The sequence below is a fragment of the Uloborus diversus genome, chromosome 7 (assembly GCF_026930045.1).
Source record: "Uloborus diversus isolate 005 chromosome 7, Udiv.v.3.1, whole genome shotgun sequence".
In the NCBI taxonomy this organism is placed as follows: Eukaryota; Metazoa; Arthropoda; class Arachnida; order Araneae; family Uloboridae; genus Uloborus; species Uloborus diversus.
In genome coordinates, this window is record NC_072737.1 from 82,078,647 (window position 1) to 82,100,005 (window position 21,359).

General features: G+C 32.5%; 1 protein-coding gene and 1 long non-coding RNA gene across 2 annotated transcripts in view; both read right to left on the bottom strand.

Annotated features, from left to right (window-relative positions):
* LOC129226762 (uncharacterized) overlaps window positions 1–21,359 on the bottom strand; it is a 160,966-nt gene that overhangs the window by 91,508 nt on the left and 48,099 nt on the right. The window lies entirely within an intron of this gene.
* Window positions 1,292–19,546, bottom strand: LOC129226570 (uncharacterized). Its single transcript, XR_008580798.1, has 2 exons — window positions 19,497–19,546; window positions 1,292–1,453 (listed from the first exon to the last, which is right to left on the bottom strand). It is a non-coding gene; the product is annotated as an uncharacterized LOC129226570 (long non-coding RNA).

Sequence of the window (21,359 nt, forward strand, 5' to 3'; positions counted from 1 at the left end):
AGTCCGTGGAAGTTGCTTTTTATTATTATGCAATGTGCTGATCAATTCAATAATTAAATCATATTTTTACAAAACAATTATTTTGTATTTTTGTTCAACAGGCTTTGCAATGCATACTTATGAGAAGAAAAAAAAGGATTATTGCTAATCGAAAGTAGATGTTAAAAGATTGCTGCGCAATGGGGTTGTTTCCATCAGTCAAAAGTAGTACTTTAGTCACTGAAATTGATAGAATAAGCAAAAAAAAAACATGGACCCAGAAAATCCTTTTATTTTCCCAACAGTTATTTTTCAATTAATTTTTTTAAATGTCCTATTTTTCAAACAAGGCAGGGTCTAGATGACGACAAAAAAGATGCTTTTTGACGCATCTTTGTACCGCGTTTCCAAGTTATAACCAAGAAGCGAATTAAAATTGCGTTCTACACTTGCTATCAACCATATTGTTGCCAATACACGTGAGTAAAGATGCAAATTAAATATTTTGCTCTGTGAATGGCAACAAAGAATGGCATTTCATCATTTGTGATGTCATCGGTAAGAAATGGAAACAATAAAAGATCACCAATTTAAGTATTTTTTTAAAAATATTAAACTTAAACAAATTATTTAAAAAATGGTTAGAGCATATGTTTTTAAGCATGTTCTTTCAGAAAAAAATACTTTTAAAATATTGGAAACGACCCCATCGCAATATTACGCTTATTTAGGCACAACACATGACATCAAAAGAAACGTTTTTTAAAAAAAGCTGAACTGAAAATACTGTGTTTTCAATTAGTAATTTCCAAACATTAACAATTTTGAGCTTTAAAAAATGGAAGAAAAAAAAAGGTTTTTTTTTTTTAATATTTAAGAGAAAAAGTTTTGGATTTTGGGATTCCGAAATTGGGGTCCCACACTATATGGAATATTTTTAATAGACTTGGTACATCTCATCTATATAAAAAAAAAACTTCAAATCAAGAATGTAATTAGAAATATCAAAATGATGTTTAGCTTAAATACATATTAAGTTCTGAACACTACTTTTTTTTCTGATGGAAATAGATGGATGCTTAGCAGCAAGGTTGGAAATTGATTTTTTTTCCCCTTAAAGCAGTAGTACTGAAACAGTTTGAGCAATAACAGAAGTAGTTTTAAAATTGTTATATTTATACTTCTCTATCCTGATAAAAATAACAAAACACAATTCTACAAAAAAATATAACTTAACTCAGCATTAGTAGGCTACAGGCTGTGTGTAATTGAATGTAAGTGTTTGGTTTGAAAGAAAAGATAAGCAAGAAAGCATTTAAAAACAAGATTTTATTATTTAAAAGCACTCTATACCTTTATCAGTTAACTTTGCACAGGATTGACATAGAAGTAAATCAAAATTCCATAATAAACCAGCACCAGAAGCTGGTGAAGTAGTACCACAACTTTTACATTTTACACATTTTGGGCACATCTGAAAAAAAGAAAGAAAAATATTTAATGGTGTTGTAGGGCATTTCTTCACAAGTCTGATTTCTGTCTGAAATTTGTTTATGCAACCCTTCCCCCCCCCCCTCTCTCTTTACTACTGATAAACAAGATGTAAAAAAGAAAAGCATTTGAACTGTACACAGTGAAATATCAACGCTATCTTCCTCTAGTAAGAAATAAAAAAAAAATTTAAATAGAAAGAGCTCTAAGAATTTTCTAAGAAGGATATTTAAGAGTGCTACCTAAAAAAAATACACAACTTCTTAAAGTAGTTAACAGAAAATGTATTCAATAATTTAACAATTTTAAGTCTTCAGATTTAGTCTTACATCTACAGATTGAAATTGCTATAATTCTGTATTTAAAGCAGTATACTTTCTGGCAATGAATTACATGATAAAATATGAAAAAGGAATTCCGTAAAATATTAAAATATGTAGCATACCACTGATTTTGCTTTATATGTTACTAGCGGTACCTGCACGGCTTTACCCGCAGTACAAAATTCAAAGGTCATTTGGTTCGCCTGTATACTTATAATTAATGGATGATGAATTTCTCGCCAATTTGCTGTGTTCATTTGCTCGCTCATGCTATGGTAGTTTGCTCGTCCATGTTATGGTAATTTGCTCAGCAAAATGTTCTTAAAATTCGAATAGAAAAAGAACAAAATAGAACTTTTTAAAAATCACTTCGAGGTGCACACCTTCCTGCTACAAACTAATTTTGTACCAAATTTCATGAAAATCGGCCGAACCATCTAGGCCCTATGCACATCACAGATATCAAGACAGAGATCCAGACTTTCAGCTTTATTATTAGTAAAGATTTGTAACTTGCAGCTTAACAGCTTAGCTAGAAAATCCACAAAACAACACAGTTTAATTCATTTCCACCACGCTTCTGCCTAACAAGCCAAGATAAATTTACTAGTTCATCAACATATCTTTCGTCTATAAATAAGAACACGTGTGCACTTTTTACATGTTTTGGGAAAATGAAGGTCAAACTCTTATCACCTTCATTGTTAAACCAGATTGGATTGACACACTGCTAATCAACATTAATGTGAAAAACTTAAGAGATCAAAATGGCAACAATCCTGAACCAGTGTCTGTACATCGGAGCAGTATCGATGCATTGGTTTAGAGAAATATTCTAAACCGGTTTAACGATGTAGGATACATACCGGTTTTTGGCCATGCATTGCCCAGTCCTAATTCCCGGTAATCCATTACGCACAATGTGCGTATGCGATCATATACATAATATGTCATAACATGAAAATTTCTGAAGCTTGAGGGTATACGTTATATGTCTAAAAAAAGTTTGAGAGTACATAGCATATATAGAGTGGTACCCTATGGGAACACCCCTGCCTATAATAAAATAAGATGTTTATTTGTGCATGTGTTTGTTTGTGCCACTCATCCCAGGCAACAGCATTCCAAGAAAACAGCAAGGGCTTGAAACATGAAATTCGGTATACAGGTGCAATTTTTGTGGACGGTGTGCACCTTGAGCTTTGATGTTTGATATTTTTATTAAAGTCATTTAATGTTTTATGTGATTTTTAGCAGTTTTTAGTACATTTTACCCCACAGACTCCGAACCAATAGTGCCAGGCAAGTATTTTTTGTTGGATACATAATTTTAAATTCGACGAGGGAAAAGTTTTTGCAGACAAAGCAATGTTTGTATTTTTTATGAATTTTTGAAAAAAACCTTAAGTTAGTATTTTTTCCAGGGCTTAATTTTTCCTAAACTTATCCTGCGAAAAGTATAAAAGCCCCTTTACGAAAATTTAACTATGTAATAGTCGAAACATTTCGCCCTCTTCAGAAATAAAAAAGGTTTTTTAAAATATGCAAGGGGTTTTTTTTTTTTTTTACAATTCTTTAAATACAGAACGAAGACATAAGCGCTTCGTCAAAGAAGTGCTGCTGATTGCTCCCAGCATGAACTAACGCCCACGTGATACAACTGAAGTAGTTTGTTTTTCGTTTTTATTCATTTCAAGCGATTCATTCACTTTTAACTTACGGGTATTTCATTTGTTCCACTGAAGTAAGGACAAGTTAAAACTCCAGTTTTAAACAGTGCATGATGGCAAAAAGATTTAACTTTAAATATCTTTGGAGTTAACTACATAATTTGGGGAGAGGGGGGTTTACAGCTCTAAAACTTGATTCACTTCTGCTGTACCCGCAACAATGTTTTTGTTCCATTCAGCTATATTTCCAAACATATTTATTTGCCTTGATTGGTTCAAGGCTATCAAGGCAAATAAATGTGATCATGCCCATTGGCTTGAGAGGTTCCCTGCTAGTGCTTTTTTATGATTAACTGTGCTTCGGTGGCTCCGCTTAACGAAAGAAACTTAATTGACGATTTTGGTACATGAATTACACATGCTTTCAGAGGTAAAGATGAAAAAATCATAGCATCAAAAAACGCATCACATGTATTGATACATTGATTAATGAACAGTGCATAATTTTAAGCGCTCAGGGATAGAAGTGACATTTGCCAACAAAAATATAGGAAAATATAGGAATTTTCTGAAAAAAATATAGGAATTCGAGGGAAAATATAGGAATTTTCTGAAAACAATATTGGAATTTTTCGAAATAATATAGGAATATCTTGAAAAAAAAAAAAGGATATACAGGAATTTCGATAACAAAGCTTGCCAGTATGACATTTTTTTTAAAAATGCAATACTACTATTCGATTAAAAACATGTAATTACACTACCTGACATAAGTGCAATACGTACGCATAAATAAGTCTAAAAATACACACAAAATCAATTTTACAAACAGTAAAAGAGCGTAAAACTGTAATTTGTACTAAATAACATATTAAGGCATACTTCTTTAAAAAAAAAAAAAAAAATTGACGAAACTTTTTGTAGATGAACACAAATCTTTCTTAAAATAGCTGTGTCACTAATCTAATTTTAAATGAAAGATTTTGCATGATCCGATACTGCGATGGGCAAGCTGTGCTCTAGAATGAAATTTGTGAATAAAAGTTCTGTTCTAATTATGTTATCACTTGACAATGCAGTAAAAGCCAAACTTAAAGTTTTATAAGTTGTTGAAACATGTGCTATGCTGAAATCAAAGTCACATGTCAGCATGTCACACTGTAATATCAGGAGTCAATCCAGGTTTCATTTTTTAAGTCCCCATTATGTGAAAAAGCAAAATAGTTTTTGTGAATTTTCTTTATTTTTGTGAAAAAGAAATTATTGTGAATTTCCTTTTCTTTTCTAGAAAAAAGTGTTCAGGTAAAAATTTAAATGTATGCAAATTAAAAATTTAAATGTATACTGTATGTTTTTTTTTTCAGAAAAAACTCTGATATGATACTTTTTGATCATTTTTCCCCCCTGAAAATCCTGACTTTTCAGTACCAAATTCGATCATAGTTGAAATCCACGATTTCCCATGACTTTCAAGGACACCCAGTAAAATATATATTTCATTTAGAAATATTTGGTCATTAAAGCAAAATAATCCAGACCTAAAAAACTTGGTGGCCACCACTGTCCCAAAGTTTTAAAGTACAAAAAGTGAGGGGGGGAGTTAGTTTTTACTACTTTCATAAAAAAAATTAATAAATAGAACCTTGCACTTGTTTACAAAAACATTCATTTTGGAAAATTTAAGTTAAAATAGGTTTTTAAATTACTTCAAAATAAATAAATGAGAAGTCGTTAGGAAACTGCATTTTAGTAATCAAAATTGTTTCTTTAAGTTCATACTAAAGCCTCCAAATCAATGAGGATCGAATGCAATTGTGCAGATAAAATTTCACTTTTCTAGAAACTAATGCAGGGCTCCCAACCAGGGCTGCGGAGTCGGAAGGAAAATGGCCGACTCCGACCCCGACTCCTGGATTTTGAAACGCCCGACTCCGACTCCGGATTTTTTTAATTGTATTTTTCAATTCCCTCTCTCCCTTCAGGAGAAGGGGGGAAACCTTTAAACAGAGATTAAAATATTAATTCCTTTTTATGAAAATTTCGCATTTTTTTTTGTAAACCCAAGATGCATACAACGTTAGAAATTCAATTTAAAAATCAAATTTTCCAACAGTTACGAGTTTAAAAACGAAATGACTTAAAAATTCCTTTAAAAAAATTGAAAAGGATTACCTTGCCCCCTTTAATATTTAACAAACAGATATTGATCAAATCGTGTGTTTTCAATTTTTGAAAGCTTTAATTTGAGAAAAAAAAAAAAGCTTTTTTCCTCTAAGTCCAAGTTCTTGAGAGGGTGTGGTTTGCCCCGGGTGACACCCATGTGGTAGTGACACCTAAAGTTAATTTCAGAGTTTATAAAAGGTATAAATACTTTAATTTTGAAAATTCTCCCGATTATATTTTAAATTCTATTTCATCAATAAAATTTCAACGAAAATAGGGCACATATACGTCAGGAGCAAATTTTACACAAAATGCGGCGGTATACAGATTTATACGAATAGTTTTTACTATACCTATATTTCTTCTTCGCTAAATTTTTAATTTCAATTTTATTGGCTGCTTTAGAATTAACCTTAATGTGAAGATTTTAAGATTAACTGCAATTATTTAGTATTGTAATCAAGAAATCATTTATACTTATTTTGCTCCAAATTTTTTAGTGAGAACCAAACTTATAGAAATAGTCTTAATAAAGAAAAAAAACATTAGATTATTTCATCGGATCTTTTGTATTCGTGTTTTCGCGCAAGAACTTATTTGAATTTGTCGATCACTCTCAAAAGTTTCCACCTGAGGTACGGGCCCCGACTTACTAAATTGTTACGTCCCTTTTACTATTTTATAACTGAGATCGAACAAAACACTATATTTTTATTTTTATTTGAAATTGATTACTTGAAAATGTTAGGCGATAAAACTGTTTGCTGACAGTTGCTATATATTAGTTAAGTTAAAAAGCAAGCAAACTAGGGGACGGCTACAGAAAGTTCGATAAGCACTCAAGCTAGCTGATTGCCATTGTAGCAGTTATTTTTTTTCATTAGTAACTTTTTATACATGTAATCGAACCAATTGCTAGTAGTCAGTTTTTAAAAAATGCAATGAGAGTCAGTAAAAATGAAAGACAAAAAGAAGCCCGGAGTCGGAGTCGACATGTTTTCTAACGACTCCGACTCCGACTCCTTTACCCCAAAATTAGTCCGACTCCGACTCTTCGACTCCGACTCCACAGCCCTGCTCCCAACACATTTTAGTTTTAGAAAAGGGTAAAAGAGGACTAATTTCAATCAAAAAGAGGACTAAAGAGGACCAGTTAGGATTAAAAAGAGGATCTTGAGAGGACCATTCATTTAAACCCAAGGAAGCATCAAAAGGCAAATTAGCTGCCTGCTGCTAAATCCCTGAAAATAATTTGTTAATTAACCATAATACTGATTTTTAATGATACAATTCCTTTATCACCTTCTGCACAACTGATCTTTTTATCCATTGAATAATATTATTTACACAAACATTTGGATGGGAGGGGGGGGAGGCACTTAGTGCAGCACTTAAGGCAGCCTCCATAGAACTAAATGGGCGTAATGATACATTTTGAATTGAACCAGGGATGCTGGTAGTCTCACTGAAGGATAGATGAAGCTGTGCTTCATCTTTCTATAGTTTAAAATTATTTTTGTGTTTTTCTGTATTGTAATGCTTCTTAATAGCATTACATCCCTTCTCCACCGATATGAATCTATCACACACCAAACAGATCTACTGTATTGAAAGTTTCCCTAAAAATGTCTGAAATTCTCAATCACAAAGAGAAGCAGATCACATGAGGCATAGTTTTGCAATTTTCATATTCAAAGTATATTTTCAAGAATCATAAAGCTTACATTAAAAAAAAATAATCCATGATTGCACCGCCATGAGTGCTTTGAACTTTTTTCTCCCCCCTTTAGCAGGCATCATGCTGCCTGCCTTGTCTAGTGGTCAGAGAAGTCTGACTGAAACAGAAAGGTCCGGGTTCGAATCACGGCTCGGGCATGGACGTACTTTCTCTCTCCTGTCCTTGTCCCCTATAAACGGGTCCTTATGGTAAGTGTGTACTGTAGAAGTCGGACTTCACACCAAATTATTCTACAGTTGGAAAAGTGAAGCAGTGCACCCCAAATTGCCAGACTACCTGGCACACGACAACAACAGCAGCAGGCATCATGACAATGAAATGATGTACAAATTCAACTTCATATAATTACATAATTCAACTTTGTTTCATATACAGACGCTACTTTAAAATGTTATGTGCTCAATTGTTTAAATTTAATACCCCTCCCCCTCCCACACAAAAAAAAAACAGTAATAACCGAAAATAAGCTAATGATAATCAAAATTAAGTTTGGAAAACTAAATAAACTTGAATTAAACAACACAAAAAATATTAATTTTTTAGTTATTTAAGTAAAAATTTAATCGAGTTAATCTGACGTAGCATGTCAAAATAACTTCTAATTGCCATAAATATAAAAATATTTATAAGATGCAAAACGATTGAAAGCTCAAAGAAGCAAATTTTCACGAACCAAGTTCAATGTTGGCATGCTTCCCATAAAAGAAATTTATTTATTTTCTACTAAATTAAACCTAAAACATGCTAATCTAAGTTGGAATATGGGAAAATAACATTCGATTGGGCAAAATATTTTAATATTTACATGATTCAAAAAGATTGAAATTTCAAACATTAAAAGCAATTTTCCGCGAATTCCGAGTAAGTTCAATGGTTTCCAAAATAATTCCTACGTTAATTATTGAAATTAAATGAAAAATAAGCTAATCTAAAGTAGTATATGTCAAAATAACTTCCAATTGTCAAAAACATCTAAATGTTTACAAGATGCAAAAGGATTGAAATTATTTTCCGCGAAGTCCGAATAAGCTCAATGTTGTTATTGTTCTCAAAATATTTCCTACGTTAATTATTGAAATTAAACGAAAAATAAGCTAAACTAAGGTAGCATATGTCAAAATAACTTCCAATTGTGGAAAACATCAAAATATTTACAAGATGCAAAAGGATTGAAATTTCCAACGCGATAAGCATTTTTCCGCGATATCCGATTAAGTTCAATGTTGCCATGGCTTCCAAAATAATTCCTTCGTTAATTATTGAAATTAAACGAAAAATAAGCTAATCTATAGTAGCATATGTCAAAATAACTTCCAATTGTCAAAAACATCAAAATGTTTACAAGGTGCAAAAGGATTGAAACTATTTTCCGCGAATTCCGAATAAGCTCAATGTTGTTATGGTTTTCAAAATATTTCCTTCGTTAATTATTGAAATTAAACAAAAAATAAGCTAAACTAAGGTAGCATATGTCAAAATAACTTCCAATTGTGGAAAACATCAAAATATTTACAAGACGCAAAAGGATTAAAATTTCCAACGCGAGAAGCATTTTTCCGCGAAATCCGAGTAAGTTCAATGTTGCCATGGCTTCCAAAATAATTCCTTCGTTAACTATTGAAATTAAACGAAAAATAAGCTAATCTATAAAAACATCTGTCAAAATAACTTCCAATTGTCAAAAACATCAAAATGTTCACAAGATGCAAAAGGATTGAAATTTCAAACGCGAGATGCAATTTTCCGCGAAGTCCGAATAAGCTCAATGTTATTGTTATGGTTTCCAAAATATTTCCTTCGTTAACTATTGAAATTAAACGAAAAATAAGTCAATCTATAGAAACATACGTCAAAATAACTTCAAATTGCCAAAAACATCAAAATGTTCACAAGATGCAAAAGGATTGAAATTTCAAACGCGAGATGCAATTTTCCGCAAAGTCCGAATAAGCTCAATGTTATTGTTATGGTTTCCAAAATATTTCCCTTGTTAATTATTAAAATCAAACGAAAAATAAGCTAAACTAAAGTAGCATATGCTAAAATAACTTCTAATTGTGGAAAACATCAACATATTTACAAGATGCAAAAGGATTGAAATTTCAAAAGCGAGAAGCATTTTTCCGCGTCCGAGCCGAGTAAGTTCAATGTTGCCATGGTTTCCAAAATAATTCCTTCATTAATTATTGAAATTAAACGAAAAATAAGCTAAGCTAAAGTAAGCACATGTCAAAATCACTTTGGATTGTAAAAAGAATCAAAATATTAACAAAATGCAAAAGGATTGAAACCTCAAACACGACAGCAATTTTTCGCGATAAATCATATCGAATATATATGTTCAGAAAATTGCACTAATGAAATATTTTTAAAAGAATTACAAGCACAATCCAAACAATAAATAAATTCAAGCAATAAAGAAACTTTTTATACTTTTTCAAGGTTTTCAAACACTAGACTTTACACACACGGACTTTACCATAAAACACGGACTTTGGCGGGAAAAGCGAACCATTTGGGAGCCCTGCACAGTAGGAAAGATAAAATGGCGGCTGCACGTGGATCGCGGAAAAGGCGGTAGCCAAAAGTCGAGGGGAAAAGTAAAAAAAAAAAAAAGGAATCGGAAATTGAAAATATAGGAATTATAGGAAAATAGGAACTTTTTCAGAAATATAGGAAAATATAGGAATATAGGAACGCTGCGATGCCTGAGCGCTGCATAGCTCTAGAATCATTTAATTCAGTCAGTTAAACCATTATCTTGAACGATTCAATAACTTTCGCTTTAAGCAGAAAAAAAGAGAGAAATTATGAAAGCAGGAAAAGATGTCCTGACCAAGGTAAGATCAACTTAGCTTTGAAAAAAAACCTTTGGTCTAAATTGGCATTTTGCCAAAATGCTTTCCTACAGGCAGTAGAAACATCCTTGAGAATCAACGTTTTAATTAATATCCTCTCTACTTAAAAGACTTAGAAAAATACAACCTTCCTAACATGTGCCAGAAAAAATTAAGATTCCACCAATATCTGGTTGGATTGTCAATTCTCTGGCATTCGGAAGAAGGTAGAGTGACATAAATAGATAGATACATACAAAGATACACAGTATTTAATATATAAAAGTGTGGCCCTCTGCTCTTGAAGGATTACTAGTAATAAACTATGACAGGGTTGCCACTTCATTCTAGGAAAAAAATTCTCTGCATTTTCCCTGTATGAATATGCAGCATTATAAATGAGCGAACATTGATATTTAAAGAACTTTAAAATCCTGGTGATTTCATCACAGGGGGAGAAAAAAAAAACAAATAAATAGATTAAAATAACAGGAAATAAAGAAGAGTTTATTATAACCAAAATAATAGCATAGCGATTAAGCTTATTATTCGAGAAAAAAAAGGGCCTCTTTTTATCATTTTCATTGATTACTTTGACCAAAAAAAGATGAAAAATGCCGTAGTAAGCAGAACAATAAATATTGATCACTAATTTCATGCTCTTTAAATTAAATTAGCATAAAATTCAATAATCATGTCAAATAAAACAATAAATAATTTCTGCTTTCATAATAAGACATTTTAATATTTACTTACAAAAAAAAAACACTTAAAAGTAAAATTACCATTTTTTATTTTATTAATGTTTTTTTTAAATTATCATTATTATTATTGTTTGGTAGTTCATATATTTGGGCATTGATTTTTACAACTTTAATTAAAAAAATTATTAAATTCCCTACATTTTCCAGGTTTTTAAAGAATTTTTTAAAATTCCCTGGATTTTCCCTTTTTTTTTTTTTTTTGAATTTCCTGTATTTTCCTTGTTTCTTCAGGTTTCCCTGTGACGTGGCAATCCTGTATAAAGACTATTATTTAGACCTTTGTCCAGGCATTCAAAACAATGTCAGAATAAAGATTGATAGTAGCATACATAAGCTTCAATTTATTTTCTTCCTTGCTTTATGATCTTCTTTCCAAACACTTTTTTTTTAGTAATCATTCTTGCTTATATTAAAAAAGGGCTTGATAATTATTAAACATTTGCGGCAGTGAGGATTAGGGATGTAAGTGGACATTTTCAAGTTTTGAGAAAAACACGTTTAAAGTTCCGGTCCTGGCTAGACTTTCACTGAAACTTTTTTCCGGATCCTGTTATATAGCAGCACCTACCAGTGCTACTTACAATATCTCTTGCCCCAAAACAGAAAAGAGGTTCTCCTACCATTTGTTTCGATTCTCTCCGAATTTTTTATTTTGACACTTACATCCCTTTGCTTCTTACTGTCTCATTTATAATTTTGTTAAATATTTGAAGCTCTTTTAATCCTCTCAGAAGAAACTACATTAAGAGTTAGAGTAAAATTTGTTCCTTTATGACATGTATATTATTTTTTCTTTTGTTTAGAATTTAAGATCATGAACTTAACATTCGCATTTGAGTATATGACCAAAAAAGGATGAAAATTAGCTATTATTCATAAATAATAGAAGTAATATAGAGAGTATCTTTTTTATAGTTGATGTGCTGAGTTAAATCAGTTATTCCCTTTTATATTAAAGACATACCGTATTTTCGGGAATAAGCGCCGCACCCGGTGTAAGCGCCGCATTGTAATATATTCTCAAAGAAAAAAGTTTTTTAATGTATGCACCGCACCCGGTGTAAGCGCCGCACCTTCCATAAGCGTGCACCCAGCATTAAACAACTTAAAAGCACAATCAGTAGTAATGAAAGCTGGATTAGATATAAATAAAAAAAAATTTTATTTCTTGTTAGTACTTTTAATTAACGTTAATGAAATATTTTTAAAAATCCTTATTTTGCACTTTTTGCCTTCGGCATCCCTCGATTGGCCATCACTTTCGATGGTTAATTTATCTGATTTCCAACGCAAACGTATCTCTCGTCAATGCCAAACTCTCTGGCAGCAAAACGATTTTCAATTGCTTCTGCCTTTATGACCTTAAAGGATGCAGTATAACTTTTCAATAGCTTAGGAGCCATTTCAGAACAACTCTAAAAAAATTTGTAAAAAAAAATAAGCCAAGAACGCACGAATGACAGCAAAAGATGCAACACGACGATGTGAGTGAACAATAAAATTAGAGCTAGGAGACAAGTTTCCCATTAGGTTGCTTGACCAAGCAACCCATTTTTGTGAGGGAGGTGGTAAATCCCCTTTACACACTTGACATTCACCCCCCTCCCATACTAGTACTTTTGCTGCCTCCTCTCCCTGACCCCTTCGCTCCGATGGAATAAGACTTGCTTGTCCACGTGTATCAGCGTTTCTCTCCTCAGTGAAACACGTGCAATCGCTGACTCACCTTACCTCCCCCCTCTTTACTTGTCGGCCGAGGTCGAAGGATTTCCTGACCCTTCCCTCCGCCGCGATAAGGCTTGCTCGCACACGTGGATCAATCGCTGACTCACCTTCCTTCCCCTTCTTTGCTTTACTTGTCGCCCAAGGTCGAAAGTTTTCCTGTCCCTTCGCTCCGAAGCGATAAGGCTTGCTCGCGTACGTGGATCAGCATTTCTCTCCTCAGTAAAACACGTGCAATCGCTGACTCACCTTCCCTCCCCCATCTTTGCTTTAATTATTGCCCAAGGGCGAAAAATTTCACAAAATGAAAGCAAACGATGTGGTGCCATTTGTTAGCAGCATTTTCAAATTTTTTTTAACTTGAAAAAAAAACACTGTATCTGCCGCACCCGTTATATGCGCCGCACCAGCAATTTTTAAACTTTTTTTCTTGTATGCGCCGCGGCACTTATTCCCGAAAATACGGTAAAGAAAATCGAAAACATAAATAGAAATGAAAATAAGACTAATAATTTGTTTAATTTTAGTAATTAATGGCTAAAATGCAGTGGCATTGCAAGAAAATTACTCAAGGTGGTGTCCACCATAAAAATATTCAACTCAGCAACTTGGAAATGAAAATAGAAGCAGTCATATTTGACTATAATTTTACATAGACAGCCATACACACACAAAATTGATTACATAATTAAAAAAAAAACATCTTTAAAACAGAAGAGAATAGCTAAATTTTTTATAATAGTATTTAATTTTGTGCTTCAAGAGAAGAGTTCAGACCTGGAGAGTACTTCTTTTCAACCCAACTGATAACATGAAAAAAGAAAAATGACTTTTCAAACCTACCAAATGACTGCAGAAACTTATACAAATATTCAATAATCAAATTTAATAACATTAATATTTCAAAAAAAAAATGCAGGTTTTTCTTTTTTTATAGTTATGTTTTCTTAGACAGCATGAAGAGTTCTAGTCCAGGATCTGAAGGGGGTTGAGCATGCATGGAAAGGCTGACGCAATATTATTTCTGACAAGCCGCCTACGGCGACCAGCTAGTCCGCCTTTTTACGCCATTCGCCTTTTGCGCCAGAGTTGCTGCCTTCAGCGGCAGCTTAGACAATTTAGCAACGGTATTAATGTTTTTCTCTTTTTTCTCAATATTATCATTCGCTTTTTTACACCGATGTTGCCGCCTTCGGCGGCTGCTTAAACAAATTTCGTGGCGGTATCAATCAATCTATATCTATCTATATCATTAGTAGTTTGAATAAAATATTTTCTAGATCTATTTCCAGTTCCGTCGTTTGGAATATTTTTTAAGGAGGGGGAGACAGAAACGACGTACTCTTCATGCAAATTTTGTCGAAAAATAACAAAAAGCACTTCAACTTTTATGTGAAAGCATTGTTTTTTCAAAGTCATGGTGTGTGTGGGGGGGGGGGGCACTGACACCCCGTTGAAATTCCTTAAATGACGGGCATGTCTCTTTTTTGCTGTCCATCTACTATATCAACCTCTATATTTGTCTATCTATCAATCTATACGATCTGCACATATCTACCTCCTGACAGTACAATCTTTTTTTATTTATATAAGTATTAATTCGAAAACAAAAACATTTTTTGTCCACTCAACCTCTATCTATCTCTGTATCTACCTAACCTAACCGCCAATTCGTAACAGAAACGAAGATCATGCAAAAAATCGCGGGCTTTATTTATTTAATTAAAATAGCCCGCAAAAATAAAGGCTCTATGTTCCCCGTAGTGTTCAAAAAGTAGCGCTTGCAAAAAAAAAAAAAAAGGTGAAGAGAAGGCAAACGATTTCAGTTGGATCACGTGATGAGATGAGCTCGGAACTCAGCTGGCAAGCGAACAGCTCGTGTTGTGTTTTGCCATTAAAAAAATTGTAAAAAATAAAAAACTATTGCGTATTTTTCAAAACTTTTTTCTTCTGAAGGAGGCAGAATGTTTTTACCATTACCAACTAAAATTTTAGAATTGAGGGTTCAATACTTTTTGCAGGATGGGTTTCGAAAAAAATTAAACCCAGAAAAAAGTGCAAAATAAAGGTTTTTCAAAAATCTATAACAAATACAAAAATTGCTCTATCTTCAAAATTCTTTCATTCATCATATTTAAAATTTCCAACACTATAGTAAAAAAAATATTTGTGTGGTGCGATTGATTCGGGGTCTGTGAGGTAAAAAGTACTAAAAAGTGCAAAAAAACACATAAAACATTAAATAACTTTTTTTCTAATTAAAATATCAAAAATCGAAGCCCGAGGTGCATTTTCGGAAAAAAATTGCACCTGTGTACAAATTTCATCTTTCTAGGCCTTTCCGTTTTCCCAGGATGCGCGCCACACACACACACAAACATCTTATTTTATTATATGTATAGATTATTGTTACAGGCACGATGGTGATTATGAAACCACATGTCGTCGCCCCCTGGGTGGTCGACAACCCCGGAGGAGGGGGGAAAGCAGTGGGGGGAGCCGTTTGCTAGAACACTCATAACTTGTGAAATAGTTGCGATAAAACACTGAAAAAAGTGGCAATCGACGCAACAAAACAAGGGCTTCATAAAAGCTAAATATGGTTATGTGGACCTATCTTTGTTGGTTTCTGAGTAAAATTCCATTCTTTGCAAACAAGCAAAATTTTTGAATAAAATGCGCAAAACAAACTTTTTTTCACCAAAATAAATTCTAAATCAAAATTGTTTGATTTTTTTTTCAAATAAAGTCCTAAATATCATTATTCAGTTTGTTAAAACTATTGAAGTACTGTTAACGCGTTGAAAAGCAAAATGACAGTAGCAAGCTTGAACACGATTCATAGTATGGCTCAGGATCTGAAGGGGGGTTTTGAGCATGCATGGAAGACCTGACGCAAAATTATTTCTGATTATTGTTACAGGCACTATAGTGATTATGAAAACACATGTCGTCCTCCCCCCCTCGGCGGTCGACATCCCCGGGGGAGGGGGAGGAAGTAGGGGGACGCCGTTTATTACTAAAACACTCATAACTCGCGAACCGTGGAGGTAAAGCACTAAAAATGTGGCAAAAGATGCAACAGAACAAGGGCTTGAAAAACTTAAATATATTTATAGTCCTATCTTTGTTGGTTTATAAGTAAAATTCCTTTTTTGGAAGCCATGCAAAAATTTTGAATAAAATACGAAAAGCTTTTTTTTTCAAAGATAAGTTCTTTTTTTTAAATATTTAACCGTTTAGGGAATCAATAAAATCTGAAACTTCATCATTCACTTTGTTTAAAACTACTTAATTATTACCAACGTGAGCGTTAAAAAGCGAAATAGAAAATGCAAGCACTGCCTAAGTTAGCGCATTGAATAAAACGGCAGTATGCTAAGGAGAAAAAAAAATAGCCTTATCCTTATGACGAACTATTCATTCTTCAGTTTACAAACTTATTCTAATTGCAAAGTATTTAATTATGGCTTTAATTTTGTTACATACTGCTTTAAATTTGAGAGGTACTAGGGAACCAGGCCCACAGTAGTTTCAATTCAAATATAATTTAAATTTATTTTTATTAATTTATATTTTCAATTTGCACAAAAGAATATGGCGGCTATTGTTTTGCGGATATTGCTTTTTATAACTTACCCAACAAAGAACAATGATACAAGAAATAATATGTATTAAATAAATATAAAAAATGAGAAGCATCTTTGAGCTTTTATGAAAACGAATATAAAATTATACACTAGAGTTCTAAAAAAACTAATTAAATAAAATTAATAAAATAATGCGTATTAAAAAATTGCAGAATATCAATATTCATACATAAAGCATTAATATATCAGAAATCCTGAAAGCTGAATCATACTCTTTTTTGTTGACTTGTAATTGTTCTATTGAATCGTTCTCTTCCGAGTATTTTGTAGTTTATGGGTTTTTGCTTTAGCCTTAAAAGCACAGTATTTGCAGCAAGATGAATTATTAATAAAACATTTACAAGATTATTTACAGTTCTTGCCTGCACAGAATGGAATTAAAATCTCTGGTAATACTGACTGCATCATAAGGTGCGGGGCTTTATTGTTTTATTTTCATTCAAATGAAACCCGAACTTGGTTACATCTAAAAGCACTGCTAAGGTACAGGGGAATTGATTCAATAGTACAGTTGAGCAATACTTCTTAGCAAATGATGGAAAGAATTGCAGGAGCATGGTAGAGAGCTGATATTATATTTATTTCTGATGGAAATGACAAGAAATTATTGTAATGGTTGCATTCGCAAGAAATACCTATTCTCTTGACAATTTTTTTTATAATACAGCTTCTAACAGTTGAAATTCTGAAGCACTCAGATATTGTTTTAATGATAACTCTAGTGTACAAAAAACAGTTTCCGACTTTTTTGGTAAAGTGAAAGCATACTTTTTTGTTCCTATTTTACTTGTTGAATCGCAGGCGGAAAATGCATCAAAAGCTTGTAAAATTTTAGATGTTTTTCCCGTAAGTGCTCCTGAAGATAGATGCCATCCTAAAGCTCTTTTCTTTTCCACAACACCAGCACATGAAATGGCAACCTCTGTCCTTTAACAAAGATTGCCAATAAGAATTCATTAGTTTCTGATCTATAAACTATTAGTTACTTTTTCCCCTATTTTGCACTGAATCATATGCAGGAAGATAGATTCTTTTGCGAGCTTCGTCCTGGTTGGACTCGGGCATTTCAGAGAAATTTATTACTTGACTCTCAGATTTTAAATAATATTCATTTTCGCTTTCAGAGTTACCAGACACCAGAAGCTGATTGGATGCAGGAACGGATATGTTACATATTACATACTCTGAAATGTACTTTTAAAGGTTCTTTTTATTTTCAGGAATGGCTATGACACGAAACCACTGGTTTGGTACCTAGTGATTTTTTTTTATAAGCGAAGGAGACTTTCCTGAACTTCTGGTTCTCAAGTTATGAAAACGACAGTGAGATATACCGATCGTGTTTAAGGTCCACTCGTGTAGTTTGACTATTGGAGAGAAAATTTTATTATTTTTTATTTGGAGACCTGCAAAATCTTTGCTACATTTGAAAGTAGTGTTTGGGGCATTATGGACCAGAGTCATTCCATCGATAACTTGAACTTAGTTCTTAAAATAGGGTGTGTTTTTTTTTGGTTTTCTTTTGCTGTTTTGCAGTCGCCATTGAAGACATTGCCATTGCAGGACTTCTCTGGATAAGATACTGATCACATTTTCTTTAACGTTCCACAGAAATTTTTATGCTGCTTATGTGGCAATAGCCTCGCTCACTATGTTTAATAACTCAGGTGTAAAATCTGCTAAAGGTTATAAAGTAATTTTACGCAAACTGGATAATGATACTTCGGATTTTATTGGTTCCCTAAACAGTTAAATAATTTTGATTATTTGAAGAAAAAAAATGCGTATTTTATTCAAAATGTTTGCTTGTTTACGAAAAATAGAATTTTACTCGGAAAAAGATTTGATCATTGTCATATTTAGTTTTTATGAAGCTCTCGTTTTGTTGCGTCGATTGCTTTTTTTTTCAGTGTTTTATTTCAAATAGTTCGCAAGTTATGAGTGTTTCAGCAAACGGCTCCCCCCACTGCTTTCCCTCCTCTCCTGGGGTTGTCGGCCACCCAGGGGGACGACGACATATGGTTTCATAATAACTATAGTGCCTGTGACATTAATCAGAAATAATTTTGCGTCAGGTCTTCCATGCATGCTCAAAACCCCCCTTCAGATCCTGAACTATACTATGAATCGTGTTCAAGCTTGCTACTGTCATTTTGTTTTTCAACGCGTTAACAGTACTTAAATAGTTTTAACAAACTGAATAATGATATTTAGGACTTTATTTGAAAAAAAAATCAAACAATTTCAATTTAGAATTTATTTTGGTGAAAAAAAGTTTGTTTTGCGCATTTTATTCAAAAATTTTGCTTGTTTGCAAAAAATGGAATTTTACTCAGAAACCAACAAGGATAGGTCCATAACCATTTTTAGCTTTTATGAAGCCCTTGTTTTGTTGCGTCGATTTCCACTTTTTTCAGTGTTTTATCTCAACTAGTTCGGGAGTTATGAGTGTTTTAGCAAACGGCTCCCAACACTGCTTTCCACACTCCCCCGGGGTTGTCGACCACCCAGGGGGGCGACGACATGTGGTTTCATAATCACCATCGTGCCTGTAACAATAATCAGAAATAATATTGCGTCAGCCTTTCCATGCATGCTCAACCCCCTTCAAATCCCGGTCTATTAACTAATAAAAAATATATAAAAACCATATTTTTTTCCCTCTTCTTGAGATAATGATTAGCAAATACTTAAAATGTTTGGTTAGATATTTTTTCCCTAATTCTTTTTTAGAAGCAATTTTGATTCAGATTACCAAGATGTTAAACAAGTGGAGTATGTATCAGTGGAGTTATCAAATAAATTAAATATCAGTGGTAGGGTTAATTAACAGGCTTGGGGGCCCATTGCAATGCATTTCTGTGGGCCTCTTTGTCTAACACAGAACTATGCAAAACATTTGTGTATTTTTGAGTACCGGCCCTCAGCAGCATAGTCAATACTCAAAGAAGAACAAACATTTAGCTATATTTTCACAATTTCTTCTTGAGTTTTGAGATGAACTACAAGCTAAAGCATAGTATTTTCAAATAAAGTAAGATTTTTTACATTTGCCAAAATTGGGTTTTGGATTGTGACTATAAAATAATAAAAATAGAAACATAGCAAATGAATTCAACATTCATGTGGATTAATGCAAGCAACAAAAATTACACTTACCCAAATTCGTTTTTTTCTTGAAGGCTTTGTGGGGTACTGCGGGGCTAAACATTCAGCATGGTAAAGCATTCTGGCATTTTCTACACTTTAATAGCTAGAAATCAAACAAATGCCATGCCATTGTTTTAAACTTCATCAATATAATTCATATCACAACACAAGGTAAAATTCAGTGATGTGATTATACATAATCACCATTGAAATTGGTAAATGTGATAATTATTTAAATATTTAGCAATATTATCAAATTTACCGGTTTATTTATATCATCCCCCGACTCATGCAGTAAAAATCCATTATTTTGCCAAAATTCGTTCAATTTGCACAGCTATTTGGCTTTTCCCAAGACGTATGGCATCTCCGTATGGCGTATGTCTAACTTTGAGTCTCTGTTGGATGCATGTTTCTACAGGGCCTGGCTTACTATCAAAGTTTGTGATTTTTTTTATTATCATTTTTTTAATCAAAAAAGTCGGATTTTTTTTGTTTAAATCGGATATTTTTTTTATTTAAATCAGATTTCTTTGATTTTTATTAAATTTATAATTATTTATTACTTTACATTATGAAAACATAATATATTTCATATAGTAGATAAATCTATTCAGCTTACTTTTCAAACTAAGATAAGTTCTTTAATTATTCAATACATTTTTAAGATTTATAAACATATTATAATACTCTTTGATAAGAAGTGATTTTGTTTTATGCTTTGCTTAAAAATATGGCTTCCATTATCATGTTCGTTTTAGTGTAAAAGAATATGTTGAGCAATTACTTTTCTTAATTGTATCAGTGATGTTGTATGAGAAAAACTGAAAATTTTTATTTGGTTCAATACTGAATTTAACTAATTGAGTAAAAGCAATATTGCAAGAAGGACCATTTCACACACCTCAACAGGGATCTATGTAGTTTTGCCTGTTGAGGTTAAGATTGTATAATGCAGTGTAAGTTAAATTTAAAGCTACACAAATCAAAAAAATGCAAAATTAATTTATAAAAATAAAATGAATTGATTTTAATTAAGGATTTTGATTTAAAAAAATAACTAGATTCAAATCAATTAATTTGAACCAATGAATTTTTTTTTTAATCAATTGATTTAAATACAGTTAATTTAAATCAACGAACCCTGTTTAGTATTAGGTCCAGGAAATCCAACTTTGAGGCCCCTAAAAATTACCGACTAGGTTAAAAATTAAACCAAAATATGAATCCAATTTTCTAGTTTTGGTGTTCAAAATCACGGACGATGTATTAAGTGTACAGCAATGTTGTTTTTAACATCAAAACAACCATTTTCCTATCTAGAATTTTGCTTTGGTAGTTCACATCTTCAGTACACACACTAACTTGTAGAATATGTAACAGAAAAGGAGTGCAGTTGCACCTTTACAGCAGTGTGGTTGATTGTACTGCTCAATCAGGCCCCTTTAAATGTGTCGGCTGACAGTCATAAAATTTCTAAATCAGGCCCTGCTTGTCTGCATTTACACATGGATTGACCTTGTTAGTAGGATTAAAATTTCAATAGTATTTCGATTTCCAGGGGTTGGAGTGATTTCAAAAATTTTAGAACACAATTTTGTTAAAATTTCAGGACATTTTTAGGACAACAAACAACAAATTTAATTTAAATGTAATTTATAAGCTTGATTTTTGTGGTGGATGATAAAACGTTTCAAATTCAGTCTTGGAAACTAATACAATGCATTAAATTTTTTATTCTTTAACACAGTGACACATTATGAAGTAGAAATATATATCAGTAGGATAAATGTCTGCCCAATTGTTTTTTTACCTTGCCATTTTGTTGTTTCATCAAAGTGAATTACAAAGAATGATGAAGAAATATATATA